The sequence below is a fragment of the Abramis brama genome, assembly GCF_963993115.1.
Source record: "Abramis brama genome assembly, chromosome: 21".
In the NCBI taxonomy this organism is placed as follows: domain Eukaryota; kingdom Metazoa; phylum Chordata; class Actinopteri; order Cypriniformes; family Leuciscidae; genus Abramis; species Abramis brama.
Window position 1 is genome coordinate 32,224,622 of NC_139983.1, and position 13,791 is coordinate 32,238,412.

Below are 13,791 nucleotides of genomic sequence, written 5' to 3' on the forward strand. Positions count from 1 at the left end.
GCTGAGGCTACCTTTCCTCCACTTCTCCCCAACGTGACGTCATCACCGAAATGCATTAAAAAAAACGTTAATACCAAAAACGTAAAAAACTGGTCTTTAAGACCATTTTTATGACATTTTAAAAATGATATACATATCTTGAGTGATTTATGTACCCATTAATCGACAGTGGTGGTTAACCTGCAACATGGCCTTTAACGAAGACTTCAGAGAGCATTATAGAAATCAGAGGTCAAGGATGTGATGGATTTACATTTAGAGTGGAAAATTCATCCAAGCTTCACTGTTACACTGAATGAGTAAAATGACAAACACAGTGGTCTCCATTTTTAATACAGACTTTTGCAGAGTAATGCTGTGTTTATACAAAAACACATGATGCATGAAGGAATTTGCTTAATGCCAGAAGAGAACTGAACCCCAGAGTTTCTCCCAAGGTTCTTTTTTTCCCACTTCTGTCCACTGATGGAGTTTTGGCTCCACGCTACTGTCAGCATTGGCTTGCTCATTTGGGGCTTAAAAGACAAACAATATTCAGGAAATGTTATCGACCTGACTGTACTGGCACTATCGGATGAGAACAAAAACTTGACGTGAAATGATATGGATAAATGATCTGCTTTTGTAATAATTTCCTCATTGATGAACTTCACAACATTGACACAGTTATTGAACTGCATTGAATCAACATGTTACCGTTGCAGTTTACATCTCATATATTTCAACAGGGCATCTTGCTTTATTATTATTTATTATGAATATCTTCAACTTCAACAACATAAGGGCAGATCCCTCAAGCGCAGCTGATGACACTTTGAAGTGACGCTTTTGTGATCAAGAATATTCCAATTTGAATTAGGATTTCCTCGATTCCTCCGTCCTCATTTTCTTTCGCTTCCTCGCATACTAACAGGGATGGAGATGAGACGCAACGAAAGAAAGCAAAGGAAACAAGGATGCACAAATAAGAAATGAGACACACACCTAGTTGCTTTGTCAGCCATTTTGAATTAATCTTTTGACTGAATGATTCAATGACTTACTCAGTAAGACAATGATCTGCCGCCATCTACTGGCGGTTTTAGTTTCATATTTAAAAGTATCATTTTATTTTAGCTGAGGGGGCAGAGAAAGTGACGAAGATTAAATGTTGTTTTTTATGTTTGGTCGTGATTGTAGCAATAGCTCAAAAGAGATAGAATGTGTGGATAGTGGTAGATAAAATGCGTTTATGGACTATTAATCATTAGGCATTGCACAATGTCTTTCTTTCTAATGGGGTTTCTTTGATACGGGCCTCCGAATTGCATAGGCTGTCTCTGGTGCTATATAAATAAATGGGACTTGACTTGACTTGACTAAAAAGTATGGTACACACTCTTCTTTAACACTCTTCTTTGGTCTACCATGGTAAAATACAAAATTCCTAATATTTCGAGCTGTGCAATTAATTCAAAACATACTCTTGGTTGAAAGAGACTTTTATATTCCAAGCAGTTTTACATGTTAACTCGATAAATTTAGAAGTGAAAAGTTGCCAACTAAAACTGGTGGCGTAAATTATTCAACCTGACTTAATCATTCCCTCAAGTCTTCCAATAATATCCAGAACACTTTTCCAGATCTTTAGCATTCCACACTCCAGGTTTCCCGGAGGTATCTGTCCTTAAACGCCTTGCAATAAACAAGCTGTTTATAAAGTCAGCCTGCCAGAAACAGTGCAGATGTTTACAGTATATGGGCATGAAGTGGAATTCAGGACACTCTCAAGCATGTTGTCCCACTGAGACACTTCTTCCCAAGCAGCCGTTTCTGAGACTCCCACAAATAGATCATTGACTGATCTGAACTGGACACTATTTATACCCAGAGTTACTGGTTAGTTGTTAGATGTTTAACATTCCAGTAGACTGTACAGGGCATTTCCCATATGTCACTGGGGCTGTGAGAGAAACCTGATCACACAGTGCCCCACATCAAACACCTGGGCATCCTGTAGTGTGGACATAAAAACTGTTTTCTTATTTAGTCCAAATCCCATCGACGGCACACTTTCAATTCTGTAAAAGCATAAGGCAAGTAATGTGTGCGCGAAGCGGCAGAAAGCCAACACAGAAAGTGATGATTTGCGACTTCAGTGATTGAACGGTCAAATACACACCGAATAAATTCTAGGCCTAAATGCCCGTATTGGCAAGTATTCACATAAACACAGTCCGCTGAGAGAAAAATCGAATGTGTATCAGTGTGTTGGATACATGCATTAGCTTAAAGTGACAGCAGCCTTATATACTTGCTGATCAAACAACAAAAGAAAACGAGAATCTGCGCTTGATTGAACTATACTGAAATACAAGTTGTTATCGTGAGTCTAATCGCTCATCCCTAAACCATAGGTGTTGCTCATGCTCTCAAATAGACATCAAATGTGTGATTTATTTTGCGACAAGTGAACTTTTTTTCACCATTGGAGTTTGATGCAGTAATAATTAAAAATTTTGTCCTGACCCTTCTATCAATATCATACATAACACAAACATACCAGTGTGCGTTACATTGAAGTCTTAAAATAGACATTGAGTTTTTTAAATCAGGGGTTAGAGTGGCCTATAATTTCTAAATGATGACAGTTTTGAACCTCAGGAAACATGAGACAAAAAGAAAATGACGTTCATGACCCCTTTAATGTCCTTATGTACATTCACAGTTCTCTCCATATGTCGTTTGGTTCCACTCATGTGAATCGTAAACATGCTGTGCCAGGAAAAGCCATTTGCATGGTTGAAGAACAACAGATAGGATTGAGTGCGGAAGGAGCATCTTTGTGGGAGACTGCACTTAATTGATTTCAAGGTAGTGATATATGCATGTGGATGTACTTTATTTTACAGTCCTGTTTTGCATGAACATATGTACTTATTGTTGTAATGACACTAACTAGGTACTTACCCTGAACCTACCCCTAAACCTTAACTTAACCCATGTAGTTACCTTACACTACTCAGTACGGTAACACTTTATTTTACAGTGTCCTGTTTACATGTACTTACCATAGTAATAACAGCAACTTATGCATAATTACATGCAACTAACCCTCAACCAAACCCTAATGCTACCCTTACCCTATAGTAAGTACATGTTATCAATTAATAATACTCAGTACTTAAATATATAATTACACTGTGACAATGACACCTTAAAATAAAGTGTAACCCTCAGTACCTTTGTGGGTAAGTACACTGAAAGTACATTGAAAGTGCAAGTACTGTAAAATAAAGTGCAACCAAGCTTGTTATAGCCTTTTCCAGATGAGAGAGCACAACTCTGTCCTTACCATCTCAAAAATGTATGACTGACCAAACACCCTCACAAGGGAACAGACACTGTTCAGAGACACTTTAACAGAAACCAGGAACTTGGGAGATTCTGTCTGTCATTAGCAGGTTTTATTTTGCTCCGTGTAGATTTATCATATGCTGGAGAAATTATGAATCAGGAGTGGAGTTTTATATAATTCTAAATGAATAACACTTCAATTCTCCATCCTTCATTTCTAAACATGCCACCTTTCCCGGATCAAATATGGATGGCGCTGTCACAGGCATGGAAACAGCCGCACACTTTCTTTTTTGACAGACAGCTTACATCTGCCACTAAACAGTCCTCATATAACCCTCCTTCTTAATTTAAAATGCCTTTAATGCACTAAAGAGGAGTATTTGATCTTGTAAAAAGGTATTTAGCCATAAAATACACCAGAATGGAAGGATGCAAGTACTCACCCACTTCAGAGACCAGCCCTTTCGGATATACCATCCTTGCCCTACTCACTGTAAGCCAGAATGTTTCCTAGTGGCCTTTAAATCTGTGCATCCCAGTCCTCTCACACACGTTTCTCCTTTTCTTTTACTTGAAACTGTTGTTGAATCTGCGCTTTAAAATGATACTTCCAACCCAGAGCGACCAGAGAGCTACTCCGCCAGAGCCTGGATTTCAGCTGACTGTGCTGGAATCAAAGCTGTTGACATTGCTCCCTCCCTCTCTCACATCGCTCTCCTCTCTCTCTCTCTCTCTCTCTCTCTCTCTCTCTCGCTCACTCCCCTCCCTTTCTCCTTCTCTGGAATCCGGGTTTAGCACATGACAGTGTATCTGTAAACCAGCATGAGAAGAGATGGAGTGAAAGGGAATGAGTCTTTTCTACAACCTTCCAATCTCCACATTCCCAACTCAGGCTGTCAGAGAAAAAGGCTGGAGATATGGGAACTATATTCATGTATAGCAACGCTGGGATTTAAAAAAAAATCTGATGTAAATGGGGTGCACGACCTACCAAATCTCAGCTAAACATGTCAAGTTCACACTGTTTCATCCTTATTATGCATGTCAACTAGGGATGGGGCCGATCCGATCCAGTATCGGTATCGGGACCGATACCAGCGTAATTCACGTATCGGATTTTCCCGATCCAACCTGCGGAGATATCCGATATCCATGAGTCATGTCTGCGCTTTAACGTTTTCTGCTTAAATTACTCCAAAAGTGATTCCCGCCGGCAAGTCTGTTAGCTGGCTGCAAACTGCGGAATGGATTTCCCGAACGGAGGCGCGGCTCAATGAGACACAGAGTTATGAGACACGCCCCCGCTCAAGAAATCCATTCCGCAGTTTGCGTCTAGCCAACAACGTCCGCTGTGTGGAAATACTTCACACTGGAAACACCGCAGAGCAAGACAGCGAAATGCAATGTTTGCAAAGCTGTAATTCAGAGCTCTTTGAAGCTCCCTAGCCGCGTCGTACAACACAACGAACGCAATCAAACATTTAAAAAAGCACCACGTTACTGTGCGTTCACACCAAACGCGAATAGCGCGTCAAATTCGCGTCTACCGCGTCTAGTTGGACGCTTGAATATTTTGAATCCATTCGCGCGTAAAAAGCAAAAGTTTGAAGCGAAATTGACGCGCGTCTGAGGCAAAATCCGCTTGTCTGTTTGCAAGATGCTGATGTTGATCGAGCATTCATCGAGAGAGTTACCGCATCGGAACGAGGACCACCCTTCAGATAGTGTGTGTGTAAGATGTTTAACGTTACACTTGCACTTTTCTTATATTTCAAGACTCAAGTATTTGACATTTTGGGAATGTAATAAATATTGACATGCCAATCAATTTGAAACCTTTACAGTTGCATATTTGTTTTCAGAATGGGATTTGTTTTACTGTTAACAGGATTTCCTGTTTTTCTGACTTCCTTTTCTGACTTTATAACGTTACTTACCTCAAGTTGCCTTTTGGGACATACATGCATACATACGTAACGTTACATATCATAACTTACTTGCCTGTTGAGAGAAGTTTATTTCAGCATCATATAAAATAAACAATAATGATAATAATAATAATATTAAAGCAAACACAACTCTGGTATCGGAATAGTATCGGTATCGGCCGATATCCAAATTCAGGTATCGGGATCGGATCGGAACTGAAAAAATGTGGATCGGTGCATCCCTAATGTCAACATTACAAGTAGATCACTTGCTTATGTGACTAAATTTCGCACTAGGCAACTCAATGTCTATCGTTAGATATTGGCTAATAAATTGTTAGATTTCACTCGCCAGTGATTGAGTTAGGGCGAATTCCAAACGACGTTTCCCTTCGGGAAAAGGCGTTGCAAACGAAAGTGAACAACTGAATCCCTTTACGAAGGGCCCTTCCACAAGTCCATTAGCGAAGGGAACATGCGATGGTTATTTCGAGGAAGTAATTTAATCGTTTCTGGTCATGTGACCCAGGGTGACAAGTCCTCGCAATTCATTTTAATCTAGATATGGCAGGAGAGTTGGAGTTGACATATAAACAGAATAATTCAAGTTCAGTCATGACAACTTTCAGGATAATCTATAAAACATTTTATTAATGAAAATAAAAATGTACATAGATTTGGTCATGGCAGACTAGATCTGAGAGGGGAGAGGGACTAGATCTAGAGGGAGAGAGGGAGAGAGGGAGAGCCCCCCCTGCCCAAAAACAGATCTAGGCAGGTGGTGCTGGGGAGGTGGAGGGCTAGAAAGAGAACTCACATAGCGCACAGTGATAGTGTATTCGTTTGGATGCATCGAGGATATATTGGGACAATGAATATGTAAAATCAATTGGCTGGAAACATAACATTGACTGAATCAATATGAATGCAAACAGAATTTCATGGCTGAACTATTTATTTGTTTTGTTTTATTGTGATATACACACATATTTGTGATTGGGAATACACACACACACACATATAAGATACACAGATTGGGAATACACACACACACACACACACACACACACACATATAAAGCATATTTTAAGTTCATTATACATACATTTATTTGTATCATATTAACAGCAATCATGAGATATTCCTTCTCGCTGCCTAGTTTTGTCGTGGTAACATTCCATGTGAAGCTAATGAGGAAATTACGTGGTCATTATGACACACAAGTGCCCTGCTTCCTCCAAAGTCCCCACTTCAAGGGCTCTGCGTGAGTAGTGAGGAGTGAGTAGGGGATAGGGATGCTCACTTACGATTGGAATTTGCCTGGAGGTTAAGAATAAGTTCAGCACAGATATATTTTCACTGTGTATTGTGTCCTGACCGCTTTAGGGCGCATACAGAACACTCTGACTGAACATTTGACAGGAAAGAATGTGTACACTCATTTAAGAGGGTGTGGAAAGAGCCATTCTAAATTTTAAATATAGTCGCAAACAACAACTCATGTAGACAATACAGTGATGCAATGGCCATGTCTCTTTTCAAATGCAGTAAAAGTCTTTAAGTGTCTCTTTATAGAAGTATTAGTCTATGTATTTTATTAAAAGACAATTTTGTCTCTTTGTTTTAATTAGACGGCAATACATTTAGTTAAGCAAATGTTTTCGATAGCATTAGGAAGGATAAATATACATATTAAATGATCTATAACCATTTTTGGAATATGCAGACATCTTTGCAAACTGATTAAACTATAATGGATTTTTATGCATTTTATGACTATAAATCATTCTGTTGAACCATTAGATTTTAATCGATGACACCTAAAGAGATTTCTTATCCTGTGGCTCTCTCTGGTGGACAATCGTCAAGCACAAAGAACTGGATGAAATATTCTGAATGATCTAAATCCACAATCTGACTCGTGATGCAGTCTGGAATCATAATCAATCACACTATGTTGGTTTGTTTGGCCAGAGGAGACCAAATCCTCACCAAATCACGTAGGCCTATTCATGAAATTTTGGTATTGCGACAAACATGGGCTCTTTCTTTAAACACGTTGCATTTAAACTCCACAGAATTCACCAACATGACTCTGCACCAACTTTCTTCAAAATGAAACAAACCCTCACTTCCTGTTTATCTTACAGAATAACAAAATTTCCACAGTGTCATTGTCTCAAGAGATTCAAACCATTCAAGAGTTCAGTTTCAAGCCTTGCTAAAATAACACCAGTTAACCACACTGAAAATGCTTTGTGGCATTCACAATTATAATACTATTCAACTATTGTGATATATGCATGTAGTTTAGAAAACATAACTCTCAAGTTCGTTTCATATCTCACACAGTTTTACATGCCTCTTGCTCCTCAGAGGCTTGGAAATCCATCAACTCTCTTCTGCGATTCAAAGCTACACATTGCTCTCATTTTAGACAGTCCGACTGTCACTGTAGAAAAGTCAGCGTATAAAATAAAACCCTTAACCGTCAGTGAACGCACTTTGATTTGAATAGCCATTGACATGCCGACTATCAGAAACAGCAACAGTTTGAGAAGACTCCAGATGCATCATGTTTGATATATCCTACTAGCATGTGTTCTGTTAAAGGATAATTCTGGTATTTAGCACTTTGAGTGTCTTTTCTGGTTTGTTTTGGATGAACTAGAGTGGTGGACACAGAAATTTTGACGATGGGTCCTGTCTCGACTTTTTGACTTGTTTAGAGTCGCCTTTGACCGCTTCAGAGTGGCTGGCTACGGGCATGCACAAACATGTCCTTAAAACATCCCTTAAGGCCCTTTCACACCGGATGCGTAACGAAAAAGCGGAACGAAAAAGCGAATAGTTCGCGTCCAAACCATTCACATCAGCCGCGACGCGAATTTGCGACGTCTGTGACGTTCAGAGAGCTTCAACATTCCAAAACGTTCGCGCCGACAGCTGAGAATGGACACTTCATCATCATCATCATCCAGTGAAGAAGAGCTTTTCATTTTCTTTAAAAGACAGGTTTTGGGTGCACCCAATCTTAAAGAACAGAGTCTGAAGGGGAGTATGCTAATGTGCACAGTTTTTTTGCGTCTTCAACTAAAGTGCGTTTTGTAATGTCACTACACATTGCATGTAACACACGAAGTAAGTTAAAATCATTCGACCAGAAACAGTAGAAATCACACAAAGAATGTATAGTATACTAAAAGCAGCAAATAGTCTCACTACATAACGTACATGTTCAAAGTAAACACGGCCTCTGTCTCTATCTTTGACCATAATAGTGTTAGCTTTCTATCCCAAATGTAGCTAACCTGCTAGCCTACACAGCACAGGACTATACCACGACTAAAACTATCACACAACATACTCACAGTCGTGATATTGTCTTTCAAATCGTTGTCCTTGTAGTTTGTGATTGGCTGAAGCCTTTTCTGTCACCGCAAAAGTAAAAAAAAAAATCGACATCAAAGCGAAAAAAATAAAAGTCGTTTTTTCGCCGCAGCACTCGCATTCGGTGTGGAAGCACTCATTACACAAACAGCTGATCAAAAAATAAAACCATTGCTTGAATTATTCGTGCGTCAAAATCGCGTCCAGTGTGAAAGGGCCTTTAACGTTCGTTTTCAAAACTGTGCAACTCACCGAGTGGTTAGTGATGTTCGTTGATGTTCCAAAACAAGTAGCATAGCAAAATACAGTTTCTGTCGTGTTTTATTTGGCATTTTGTAAAATCCCATTGATTTCTGTTGGAGGACTCATTGCTCGTTGATACTGTGCTAACGCTTCAGACTCAAGTAAAGTTTATACGCGGTTGTGAGGTATCTGAAAAAATAGTTCCACTATAGCAAATAACACGGATTGAAATCATACATTGCGCCGATATATTTGTTTTTAATCATCAACGAACATCACTAACCACTCGGTGAGTTGCACAGTTTTGAAAACGAACGTTAAGGGTTGTTTTAAGGACATGTTCATGCATGCCCGTAGCCAGCCACTCTGAAGCGGTCAAAGGCGATTCTAAACGAGTCAAAAAGTCGAGACAGGACCCATCGTCAAAATTTCTGTGTCCACCACTCTAGTTCATCCAAAACAAACCAGAAAAGAGACTCAAAGTGCTAAATACCGGAATTATCCTTTAACCTATACAGTTGTATATCTTACTTTCCATTATTAAATTGTTAAATTATAAAAATATACTGGCAACCCTACACTCTAGATATTGGCATTAGAAAAAACAGACAGGGAACCACTATGCTCAATGCTATGCACTAAAAGTTCCAAATAGGTTAATGCTAAGGGATTCTGTAATGTAGAAAAAAAAGTTCAGTATGAAGAAGCGCGTGTGTGTGTGTATTTGGGCCTGGCATCTCTGAGCAGAAGCAAACTTTCAGTAAAGGATACGAGTAGCGGTTGAGAGGAGAGAGACAGAGTCACAGAGGGTGAATAACAGTGAGAGAGACTGCAAATGCAGATGAGGGAGCTCTTTGTGCTTTTTTTGGGAGTGCTGATTGAAACCAGCTGTGCCTGTTGGGTTCTCCGGCTCTTGCAACGTGACTCTACAGTACACTGGATTTAGGATGGCCTGCTAACATTAAATTTACATCACTCTTTTATTCTCATCCAATCATAATTCAGCTTCAACTTTAAAGGTCCTTATTTGTTGCCATGTTTTTGGATTTGTTATTTTGCTTTCATAAGTGTAATTGTTTTGACCCTCTCGGCCATGGTAGATTACAGAGTGCACAAGAAGACGGGGAACCAAAGAAAAAAATTATTGCAAGAGTGCTGGAGCAATGCAAATCTTTGAATTATGTACTGTCTGCAGGCTGGAAAACAAGACATCTAACACTGACATAGTAAGACATTCATCCACTCCAGGTGTTTACAGATGTGCTTTCTGGAGAGGAATATGTTAGTGTCTCCTATCTTAAGACGATACTTCACAAAGACTCTCGCTGAAGATCAGGATGACAGATCTCACAAGAGCAATCAATAAAATAATCCTTCAATACCTCAAGGAAAAATATGATGACCCAGCCCCTCAAGATCTTCTGGATGTTACTGTACATCATTCTTAGATCCTCGCTTCACAACAAGCCACATCAGTCAAGATAAAATCCCAGCCATAAAGACAAGAATGATGACAGAGAAGTGCAAAAAATACATAATTTACCCACTTTATTTATAAAATATGAATCTCCCACAACGACGTGTGCTCTCGCGTGAACAACAACAACATGTACACATAGTGGTGCTCTAATGAATGCATTATTGGTGATTAATAATTTGTAAATAAAGTGGTAAATTATGTTTTTTGCACAAACAAAATCACTTCATTAAATTGAGGTTAAACCAATGGAGTCACATGGATTACTTTTATGATGACTTTACTACCTTTTTGGGGCTTGAAAGTGTTGCGTAGCTGTCAATTGAGGGACAGAAAACTCTCAGAATTTAAAAAGATCTTCATTTGTGTTTCGAAGATGAACCTAGTCTTACGGGTTTGGAAAGACATGAGGGTGAGTAATTAATGACAAAATGTTTGAGTGGACTAACCCTAAAAAGACAATTAAATCGATCACTGATTAAGCATTAGCATCCCTAATCAGAAAATCTCTTCTCCCGTCTCTGAAAATGTCCTGATTTTTAAATCTTCTCAAGAACACTCACTTTAAGTGGTGTCTCAACTAGGTGACTACTAGCACATTTATAACATGCTTAATCGGTAACTAGCGAGCAGCAATTTTTGAAAACGGAGGTACGTCACACGGCTCATTAGCTTTGTGGCTCGGTCAAAAACCAAGCCAAGTTGAGTCAGATTCAGTCATCACATCCTGCTCGGACTCATCATTCAATGGTCATTACTTGGATCTACAGTTATAAAGGCACTCTATACTTATTGCAGATAAAATTAGGAAAGAACATTTTCCTGCAATTGTCTCTCTCGCTTTGATTTAACACAAATAAAGAGTCATACTGTATATGGTGGTTTGTAAAAGGTCATTTGAATGGTTTCTCCTGAAAGCTCTCTTTCTCCTGAAGGTGAAGTGGAAAGAGGAAATGCCGTGCTGAATTTGCTCCGTGTGCCTGAGTGACATCCAAAGGCTTGGAGATAAAGAATGCGTAAGACTTCCTGCTCCAAAGCCCACAGCTCCCAAAACATCTCACCGTTTATATACTGCAGCAAATTACCCTGGCAACCTGGCGATGAATCAAGGCCTCACACCAGAACACAGTGTTTCTGGGGAGAAAAAGAGATGCAAGCCTATCCTAAAGACTCACTGACACTCTATAAACTAGTTATTTAAAAAAAATAATAATAATAATATATATAAATTATATATATATATATATATATATATATATATATATATATATATATAAAAATAATAAATAAATAAATAAATAAATAAATAAATAAATAATATATATATATATATACACAGTGCAATGCATAAGTTAATACGCCCATGCTAAAGTTGACTAAAAAGAGGAATAAAAAAACATATTTTGGAAATTGAACTTAATGCCTTAATTTAAAAAAATAGGAAAAATCCAACCTTTTAGGACACCAATTTTCTTTGTGAATGAATAATGTATCGTAAATAAATAAATGTTCTTACTTAAAATACATGGTGCATAAGTGTGTACACCCCTATGTTAAATTCCCATAGAGGCAGGCAGATTTTTATTTTTAAGTATTTTTTTTAAATTAATTTTTAGGATACTATGCATCCTGATAAAGTTCCCTTGGCCTTTGGAATTAAAATAGCCCCACATCATCACATAGCCTTCACCATACCTAGAGATTGGCATGGTTTTATTTCAGTTAGCCTAATAGCTAGTTTGATTTGCATTGCTCTCAATGCAAATCAAACTAGCTTTTAGGCTAACTGAAATAAAACCATGCCAATCTCTAGGTATGGTGAATGCTATGTGATGATGTGGGGCTATTTTAATTCCAAAGGCCAAGGGAACTTTATATATACACATACACATATAGGGCTGTGAAAAGATTAATCGCGATTAATCGCATCCAAAATAAAAGTTTGTGTTTGCATAATATATGTGTGTGTACTGTGTATAATTAATTTTGTATATATAAATACACACACATGCATGTATATATTTAAGAAATATTTGCATACATATACTGTATATATTTATATGTAATTTATTTATATGTAATTTATTTTTTAAAAACACATTTTTCTTAAATATATATACATGTGTGTGTGTTTCTTCTTGCAGATTTCGCTTTTGAAACTAGTGAAATCTCCAGTGAGTGGTGCTGAAAGCTCATTCAGTTGAATATGAATCTTGCAATGTAGGTTTACGTTGAACGTTAAACACATTTGCTGAAGCAGCCATGCCATTTTAGCTTGCTTCTTCAAGTCTTTGAGCTCTAATATCATGACTCGTGTTTCACTGGAACTTGTGTTTCCCAAGTGCAATCCTGTACCAGGTGTATAGCTTAGAATTTTACATATGGAGCTGTTTTTTTGATGCAATGTTTACAAATCATGCGCTATGTTAAAAGTGTTTTGAGGACATAACACAGTAGTCTTTATTAATCGGTTTATTTATGTGCTCCTGTAATCGTAATTTGTATGAAAAGGAATGTTGGTGTTTTGAATTTTTTCCGATGGGCCAAGGTTTATTTTATCCACACACTCCCAAACGAACAGACAGAAGCATTCCCTAAACTAGGAGAACATTTATGTCCAATGCCTGTCCCCAGAACATTGTTTAGCTATACACTTCCTGAATGCAGATAGTAGATCCCTTCCATGTTTATTCATCCTGGAAGAAAAGTAAACAGCAGTCAGGGAAGCTCTGGCCCAAAAGGCATGTACCATGCAAGAGGTCACACAAGTACTTGGAAAGAATTTAATTTGAATATTTTTGAGGAAGCAACTAACCATAAAGATTCATGCTGCAAACATGATGTGAACACCCATCGTTTTTGAACGTTTTGATCCTTTTTTTAGGAATGGATCATTGCACTGCTCTTTAAAGGAAGGATTGTCTGAAAAACCCATGACAAATAAATGGTACTCTTAATTCAACAGTCCACTTGGAATCTAATGCAAATTAATCAAAAACCATGAAAGTAATGAGCCTCATTACCAATAGTAGGGCTGCACGATATTGAAGAAAAATGCGATATGCGATAACTCATTAAATAATGCGATATTCGATATGCGATACAATAATGCTTAAGTGAGTAAAATAAACTTAAATTATCTTTAAAATATATTTAAAATTATATAACCTACATAAGCGTTTCACATTCTTTTTGTGACAAGAAAACATCCCTACAACTTCTGACAGTGAACATCAGTGTTTTACTGTGGAATAAGAAGTGTTATTTTAACATCAGTGTAAACCACAGGGTTCAGGGGTTCAGGTTATCCTACATTAGGGTTATTTAACAACAGATATATACATTTGCGATATTTTGATCATTTTGATATATTGTGCAGACAACCAATAGACATTCTAAAACATCTTTAAAGAT

General features: G+C 38.0%; 1 protein-coding gene across 5 annotated transcripts in view; it reads right to left on the bottom strand.

Annotated features, from left to right (window-relative positions):
* Positions 1 to 13,791, bottom strand: part of daam2 (dishevelled associated activator of morphogenesis 2) — a 90,228-nt gene that overhangs the window by 69,826 nt on the left and 6,611 nt on the right. For 3 of the 5 annotated variants that reach the window (XM_084097257.1, XM_084097258.1, XM_084097255.1), the window contains exon 1: positions 3,783 to 4,035. The exons of 1 other annotated variant lie outside the window; for it this stretch is intronic. The gene's annotated coding sequence lies outside the window, so the exon portion shown is untranslated. Of the gene's footprint in view, positions 1 to 3,782; positions 4,064 to 13,791 lie in introns of those variants that run through there. One more of the 5 variants, XM_084097259.1, reaches the window with a different exon arrangement.